The 9,152-nt window shown below is 35.6% G+C and overlaps 1 pseudogene across 1 annotated transcript; it reads right to left on the reverse strand.

The window, feature by feature from the left end:
* Positions 1-2,872: 2,872 nt before the first annotated feature.
* Positions 2,873-8,902, reverse strand: LOC306638601 (annotated as a pseudogene). The gene is made up of 4 exons: positions 8,816-8,902; positions 7,399-7,462; positions 5,147-5,337; positions 2,873-3,502 (listed from the first exon to the last, which is right to left on the reverse strand). The product of its transcript is annotated as an uncharacterized misc_RNA (transcript).
* Positions 8,903-9,152: the final 250 nt, after the last annotated feature.

The following is a 9,152-nucleotide window of genomic DNA, read 5'->3' on the forward strand; positions in this document are numbered from 1 at the left end:
TAAAGTATTTTAATTTAATTTAATATAAAATACTTTATAATTTATACTTAATATGTTGAAATAAAGCAAAATAATGGCCTCTGTTTCCCATTATAATTCACACAAATTTTCCTTCGTTTAAGGCTACTTAAATGCTGAATCGTTTAATATATGGCCCCATAAAAATAGTAGATATTGAAATTAATATTGAAATTACACAGTGAATGTCATTTCAATCTGTATTTATCATATTGATCTGTTAGCAGCAGCTAATAATTTATAGACTGATATAACAAAGATTTGATACGGGGAAAAATGTAGAGAAAAAGACCCTGTTCCCAAATTGCCCCAAATTCTCAGGAAACATTAAAAATATTAGGGCTCCTGCTTGTAAACACTATGAATTAAGAATTTATCAAAGTAATTTAACCAAAGCAAAAAACACGAAATGAAAGGTTATTACAGATTGCATAGTATTTAGATTAGACGAACAAGGTGAGAAACTTATCAAAAGTATACCTATAGGTGGACAAAATAAACTACCACCAGGAAACGGTTGTGATTAGCCAAGATTCAGAGAACATTTAATATGAGTTCCATGCTGTCTTTTACATTCTCATCTCATTTTATTCTCACAGTATTTCCATGAGATGAGTACTCATTCTTATTATCTCTATTTTACATTTAGGAAAGTGAGACTGGCAACTTGGGCAACTTGCTCAAAGTATATCAAGGCACTCAGCCCTGAGTTTGTCTCACTCTCACACTCACTTCTGCCTTCGGGCCTCTCATGTTCAGTCTACCATGTGAACCACTGCTACCAGCCTGTGCTTCCCAAGGTCATGCTCATGAACATCATTTGTCGAAACTCAGAAAATGATCCTTATGCCTCAAATGAAGGAAAGGAAAACTCCTAATAAGGAACATATTTTCAAAATCTCTTACCAGTCACATCAAGCTATAAAATCTCTCAGAGGAAATCACCAAGAAGAGAACTTTTTAAATTGATTAACCTCAAAGGAATCATTCCTATGAGAGGCTTCTCAAGCTCATTATGACTTCGATTCTTTCCCTCTAGCTTTTGGTCCCCATCTGTGAGCTGTGTCATCAGAAGTGGATTAATGAGACTGGAATTGATTTAGGCAATGCAAAGGAGCTTGTTAAAGTGTTTATGTCTTAGATTCTCTCTGTAATTGTTACTCCAAGGAAAAAGCTAATCATGAATGAAACACACACATGTGAATAGACAGCTTCCTTCCCACACACACGGCTCATGGACAGTTTCATCCACCTTAGTTTCTTCAGTGTGCCCATGATGAGGTGGACACTTCCTAAACCCCTGCATTAAACACATTCCTCTCACATTGCCCCTCCAAAGAGTTAGCGATAAAGATGCCACGTGCCACTCACAATGTAATTAAATAGCTTTGACTAGAATTGACAGAATGGTGGAAATATGGAGTTATTCATGTCAAGGCTTCAAATGGCTACATAGTTTGAGTGCAGAATCCTGTCATCTCCATGAAGTAACAATGGAATTTGTCAATCATATTTCAATGGTCAGAACTAGGTTTGCCCAGCATAAGGTGAAAAGCAGAATGAATTTCATGAAGGAATACAGGGGCCCAGTTTATCCACCGTGACGGTTCTCATGGTTTTATTCTTCATGTGTGTGTTTTTTATTTATTTATTTTGTATTTCTTATCTGTGGTACTGGGGACTGAAACCAGGTTCCTTTAACACTGAGCAACATCTCCAGTCCTGTCAATTTTTTAAAAGTTTGAGACAGGATCTCAATAATTTCTGAAGGTCTTGATAAGTTGCAGAGGCTGATCTGGTACTTTTGATCCTCCTGACTCAGACTCCTGAGTTGCTGGGATTATAGGCATGCAACATGTCACCTGCCTTCATGGTTTAAATTAACCAGATGATTGCTGATTCTTCTCATCAGTACATGATAAGATATATCATATCTCATATCAATACTTCCCTCTACTTGGAAACCCCAAAGATACATATATTTTACATTCATAGTTATTTTCGGGAACTAGGGGATATTTATTTTAAATACATACAAAAAGCATGCACATATGCACTTACATGCACACAAACAGTATAATCAATAGGAGTAACAATAATTTGCAGCAAATAAAGTTAATAACAATCAGAATAGAATCTAGTATTAAATAGCATTAAAATTTTCAGGATCCACAATAATTATCTACATCAAAATAGATCAATAAATGTTTATGTCCTGTTAAATGTAAGAAGGTAGACGTGAATGGAATCTTGAAAGTCACTTAAAGCAATTATTTTATACACAATGAGACAACAGGACAGAGAGAGGTCAAACAGCACAAGGAAAATAGCAAAACAAATGAGAACTAATTGAGGTACTAAAACCTAATTCAGGATTTAAACCTTCAATTAATCTTGTCTGCTTTCAAATAAGTCTTGTAATTGTCTTTATACTTCTCTTCTGTGGAGATCAAAATTTCCCCAAGAATATTTACTCTATGCCTCCATATGTCTTTTGCCACTAATTGCATCTTCATTTAACCTTCAGTGGTCAGCACAAGAGCCTGAGCATAACTGAGATTTTATCTACGAGTACTGTTGAGTTGCATATCTCCTTGTAAATGATATCCTTCTGTAGCTGGCCTTTGGTCCTCTCCAGTTTCTTTATGTACAGTGCAACATCCAACAACTTGGAAGTCAATGATGAGCAGAACTGAAGAGAAACACTTAGACTAGGCCCCATAACTCTATCATATTTTGGATTCTTGATTATTAAAGAGAAATTTTAAGCTAGAAGGAACCTTGGAGATGATCAGTGTAAGTACATTTTTTTTTTTTATGTTACAATGTTTAATGTTTATCAAGTTAAATTTCCACAGCTAGCAGGATAACAGATGAGTTACTGGGACTCAGACCACATGGAAGGGAATGTTTACTGCGTGATCCCAATTACACCACAAGCCAGCCGACTTCCAGCATTTCCCGTCTTTGTACTTTCTTCATTTCCACCTTTGCCCAAGTCATCTGGTTTTTCATGGACCACCATTGTGCGGCCAAGGATGGAATGCTCTCCTGAGAGTGAGATCAGAGAATCTTCAATGGACACATCGGCCACCCACACCATCTTTGTCAGCAAGCATGTTGCCCAGGTCTCGACATGCCTTTCTTGATCCGTTGGCCCACCATGTTTTTTGGATTGAGGATCATAGTGAGGACCTGCACTTGTACAGCCTTGTGTATTATCTCCAAACTGATGGACGTGGAATCCATGCTGGCCTTCAGTCAATTCCGTAATGCGTCCCGATACCACAACTTTATTTGCTTGCTGCTCGAAGTGGACGATGCCCTGCACCGGGCCATCGCCCTTCAGCACGCACAGGGCCTTCGTTGTCTTAACTCGATGAAGAAGCGCGCCAGTCCGACCTGGAGGGCTGCAAAGGCAACAGCAATGATGCAAGAGACGCCGGCGCCTGTAAGTACAATTTTTAAAAGTGAGGAAAAATTCCTACATAGTGAAATGAGCGTGGATGAATGAGCGCACTGAATTGAGAGCTCTGTATTCCATCAAGGGACCTGGACCATTTTAATTAACTGAAGATTAATTTAGAAACATTCATTGAAGATTAACTAGGCCACTTATCAAGGAGCCATGAAGAATAAAAGATAAATTGGGCAGAAGTCTTTATGAAACTATGAGGAAAAGATATATTACCAATAATAAGAAAAAAAAAAAAAAACAGTTGAAGCTGGAGGGGTGTAGCCCCAACTCACAGAGTGTTTGAGCATATGAGGCTCTAGGTTCATTCCTCATTAAAAAAGGGGTGGGGGCAGTTAAAATACTAAATAAGAAGTTAGTTTGGTTTGGGAATATTTGGATAGATCTGAAGAAAGAGGTAACATATAAATGGAATTTTATTGACTGATAGGATTTTAAAATTTGGAAAAATTTAGAAATAGAAAAAAATTTGTGAACTAAAGAAAAAATTCAGGAGAGGTTAGGACATAGAAATGGCAAAGAAATGAGGAAAAGTGCTATTTTTTTCTTTGATTCATCAGTATAAAAAATCAATGATGTAAAGTAATTAATATTATACTACATATGGTATAGCACTTTATGATTAAATATTATACCATATGTGGTCATGCATCACATAATGTGCCAGTCAATCACAGACCACATGTATGATGATGATCTCATGAGATTTTAATGGCGCTAAAAAACTCATATTGCCTGGTGATTTTGTAGCTGTCTTAATATTGTTATTCAAGTGTTTGTGGTCACACTGGCAGCAAGAAACCTCGTGTAAGGCCAGCCCTATAAAATTACAGCACATATAACAATACTGATAATGATAAGATTCAACAATGCTACTGGTTTACGCATTTACTACACTAGTGTTTTATCCTTATTTTGCAGAGTAATTCTTTTACTTCCTAAAAAAAAACAAGTTTACTTTTACAGCTGAATGCCATGTTAGGCTGCTGCCTGATTCGTCTCGTGTTCATATGTATTTTGAGTACATCAAAGCAGCCGTATCTGGTGATTGACTTATGTAACCTAGGTTTGTCTAAATGTACTCCATGATCTTAGCACAGTGATAAAGCTGCTTAACGAGGTATTTCTCAGGATATCTCCCATGGTTAAGTGATACATGATAGTGCATTATTTTGATTTCAAACTATTTTTATACGATAGAATTTTATAGCATTTACATTAATTATAGCAGGGTATTAGAGAATAGATTTATACGCATGTAGTATAGACCATGCTAAAAACATTGACTCTATTGTCAGCAACCAAAGAAAAGAAAGCAGCAGGCTTAAAATTAATTGTTAGACTGTCTCCCTCTTTTAGTTCCCTTTGTCTCTGCATTTGGTTTTTATGGAGACCTTTTTAGAGAGGACTTGTAAGTCAACAACAGACCAGAGGTAGTACAGGGAGTCCTGTGAAATGAGGTGTAAATTTTAACTCAAGGTCAGTTGGGACAATTACCATTGAATAACACATGGTCAAATAAATGTCAAAGTCTATTAAATGTAATGAGGGCTATTATCCTCCACACATAACCCTACATCTAGATTCCCACTCTTAAGACTCTCCATTCATGCCCTGTTATATGTGATGGTAAAACTGATGTCACTGCTGTACGTCTTGAGGGCCCACAGTGCACTGTATGTTCTGTGATTGCAAGGGGTGACCCAGCTCCATCTCCACATCTGCAGGAGAACCAATTTCTTCTGTGGTCTCCACATCGACCCCCAACACCACTTTCCCTTGGAGAATTTCCTCATCAAAATCCCATTTGGAACCTGGTGTGGTGATGCAACCTGTAATCCCAGCTGCTCAGGAGGCAGAGGCAGGAGGATCACAAGTTCAAAGCCAGCCTCAGCAAAAGACAAGGTATTAAGCAACTCAGTGAGACCCTCCCTCTGAATAAAATACAAAATAGGACTGGGAATGTGCTCAGTGTGAGAGTGCCCCTGAGTTCAATCCCCAGTACCAAATAAAGAAGAAAAAGTGAAATTACAAGATTACAAAGATTACAAATGATGGCTTCAGTGATGGTACCCTGAACTATAGAATTAAGTTCACCAGTAAAACATAGACTCAAAATGGGAATTTCTTTTTATTAAATTCAGAATCAATTAGTTGGTTTTAAAAAGCAATATAATCACATCAAACTAATGCTGCAGGCTGGAATTTTATTAGTTCTATACCTGCTTTTTATTATTTCATTTTTCTTTTATTCCTATAGAAAAGTTAAAAGCAAGCATTTATATTGAACTTGATGCTTGAGATAACATAACATGTAAGAAAATCTATATTTCAATTTAAAATATCAGTAGTTTAAATGTAGCATTTTACCTCTAGGTATGTACCCAAGAAAACTAAAGACACATACATAAACACACAGAAAGAAATGTACACAAATTTTTATGATGACATTGTTAATATCCCAAAGTGGAATAAACTATACATTCACAACCTAATAAATAATAAACAAAATGTAGTATATTTATTCATGGACTATCACTGAATCTTAACAGGGAACAAAGAATTGAGAGATACTACAAAATGGATGAATCTTGAAAGCATTAAGCTAATAGAAAGAAATCAGACACAGAAAGCCACATTTTATCTGTTTACATGAACTATCCTAAAAAGACAAATCCATACACAGTGCATAATAGTGGATTTCAAAGGCTAGGGGAGGAAGAAGGATGACTGCAAAAGGGAATGAGGAATTCTTTTGAAATAATATAAATGTCTAAAACTGTTATGATATTATTCCAAAACCCTGCAAATTCAATAAAAATCATTTAACTCTATGCTTTAAAAAGAGAATTTATAGTATGTGAATTATATCTTAATAAAATTGTTTTTAAAATACCAAATAGTGTAGGTCTCTTCATGACATTATATCAACCTTTTTAATAGACCTTATAAAAATAAGTGTTAGTTCTTCACATTTGTAGAGATTTATATTTCAGAAAAGCCTGTGCACATGGTATCTCATTTGAAATTCAAAGAAACATCTATAGGACATATTAGCATTACAATTTTATTTAAAAATTTCATGCTTCTCAGACAATTTTATAATTTGCATGTTCTTATAAATTGGTAATTACATGGACAGGATTTGAACCCAGATCTTATGATTCAAAGCCTCATGCTCTGGCTGCCAGGGAGAAATAATTGGTTTGGGGAACAAGAAATAAGAAGAGTTTATAAATGTGTCGGAAATAAAAGTTTTTTGAAGTAACACTATCTTCTGCTTTTCAGGTAAAATTAACCCAGTTGAGGTAAGTTGAATGTTCCCCAAGGATTTCCGTAGCTCTTCCAGAATAGTCTGAACAAATTTTATCATACCGTCAAATGTGTACCTAGACCAATTGGTTATGATGGTAATAGTAACCTGTTTAACTATTATATACTATGGGAACATTAATCAAAGTGTGAGGGGCACAAGAGACAGTGAGACATGTGGGGGTAGATTTGACAAACTTCTGTAGAAAACTATCTTCTATTAGGAGATCGTCCTTCTAGTGTTTAATCTTGGTGCTCTGAGTTCCATTTTTGAAATATACATTAAGTCCTTTCCGTCCCATGATCCTGGGATCTGTTGACTGACAGCCTTTACTGAGCATTCCCCATGGCATGTGTCCTAGAGATAAACAGCATCTCCTGATGGGAAGATGACGTTAGTGGGGAAATGTGCAACTGTACTGATTGCATGTGAAAGGGAACGGGAAGGTGTTCCTGTAAGTGGACAGGGATGGGAAGAATTAGAGAGGGGTGCAAAGATTTCTTCACGACTAAGTTTAGGAGGGTGAGGCTGACTTCTCTAACTTCTGAAGTGAATGAATTTGAATTTATGATCGAAAGTTGTGACCAGTTACCATCATAACCAATTGGTCTAGGTACACATGGTGATGAAACTTGCTCACAAAATTCTATATGTACCTGCAAAAATAGCAAAGGTACACTTTTAAAATATATTATTAATAAACAAAAGCACATTAAGGAAAATATTTTAATGCATTTTTCTTTAAGTAAAACTTTCCAGGCTCCTCTGTGTGTGTGTGTGTGGTGTGAGGAAATGAGTACATTTGAGGATCTTGGGGTATATGCTCTTATTTTATTCACTGATTTGGTAGCAATATGCAAAAATAAAATAACTGCTTACATTAATCTTTACAGTTTTAAGGTATTTGTATTAATATATCATTTATACCCATATTGGACTTAGACTTAAAAAGAGGAACAGGAAGAAAACTGACATTGAGATTTTTTTCTAGTTTTGAAATTTGTTTAAATGAACAGAGCCATGATTGTCTTTGTTCCCCTTAAATTTGTTTTTAAGATTTAGTAATCTCAAAAATACATATCTGTAATTTTACATCATGTTTTTGTATTTCTTTATTTATACTTTCTGTCACATGTGGGTGAGTCCTACTTGTTATCAGTGTTTTTCTGCATTTCTCTGGGCACAGGTTTAAGAATTTCTCCAAAAGATACATTTAGAAGTGGAATGACAAATAGCTTTTGAAAATGAAGTGATTATGAAAAATGCATTCATACCCTCAATGATGGGAATTTCTAGAACATTCCTATAAGCACTTTATATTGACACCTTCCTTAATATTTTCCAAATTGATAGTGTTAGAAGTTTCCCATTCAATTTAAAATTTCAATCCCTGTTAACTACTAAAGTTGAACATTTTCTCATATGTTTAACGACAATTTAGATTTCATCCTTTGAGAATTTATATTTTTAGTCTTGTATTCCTTTGAGTGTCTCAACTTTAAAAAAATTGACTCATAATATTTCTGTATATACTCTCAATATTAATCTCTTGTTGATTCCATGTACTGCAAATGTCTTCTCCTAGTTTGCAGTTCCTCCCTTTTACAGTTTTAAGGCATTTTCTTGATAAAAAGCAATGCCTTCCTTTTAATATGTATGATTTATCAGTTTTCTTTTACAATTAGAGATTATTCACTCTTATTTAGAAATAACATACTACCCTTACTTATGGCTTTAATTTTTTATGATTTTATTTTTTCACTTTAAAAGTCTTCATCCACCTGGTATAGGTTTTTGTTTGTGATTGACATAAGAATTCAATTCCCTTTTACTTTTAATTGTCCCAGAATGATTTACTATTAAATGGTTCATTTCCCACCCCCTACAATGTCTTCAATGTCCCCGAATTCTAGGATTCTTGCTCTTGTGTAATCATCTACTTAAATTTAGTGACTCATTCTAGCAAACAGAATGTGGTAAATGTGGTGGAATGTCACTTCTGAGGTTACGGTACAGAAGGCTATGCATTCCATCTTGGGTTCCTGCTCTCTATCTTGTTTCTTGGCTTGATTGCCTTGGGAAATGACAGCTACCATGTTGTGAAGAAGTGTTGGGGACAGTCCTAGGTTGACTAGTAGCTATCTGAACAAGCTTGGAAGCAGATCTTCCCCAGCGGAGCCCTCAGAGGAAGACTGAAATCCCCGCTGGTAGCTTGAGAGCAACTTCCCGAGACACTCTGAGATGGAGGCACCTGGTTAAGCTGTGTCTGATTCCTGAGCCACAAAAAAACCACAAGACAACAAATGTATCTAGGCCACTAAGATTTGGAATAACAGGTTATTCAGC

The sequence above is a fragment of the Sciurus vulgaris genome (genome assembly GCF_902686455.1).
Source record: "Sciurus vulgaris genome assembly, chromosome: 11".
Lineage (NCBI taxonomy): Eukaryota > Metazoa > Chordata > Mammalia > Rodentia > Sciuridae > Sciurus > Sciurus vulgaris.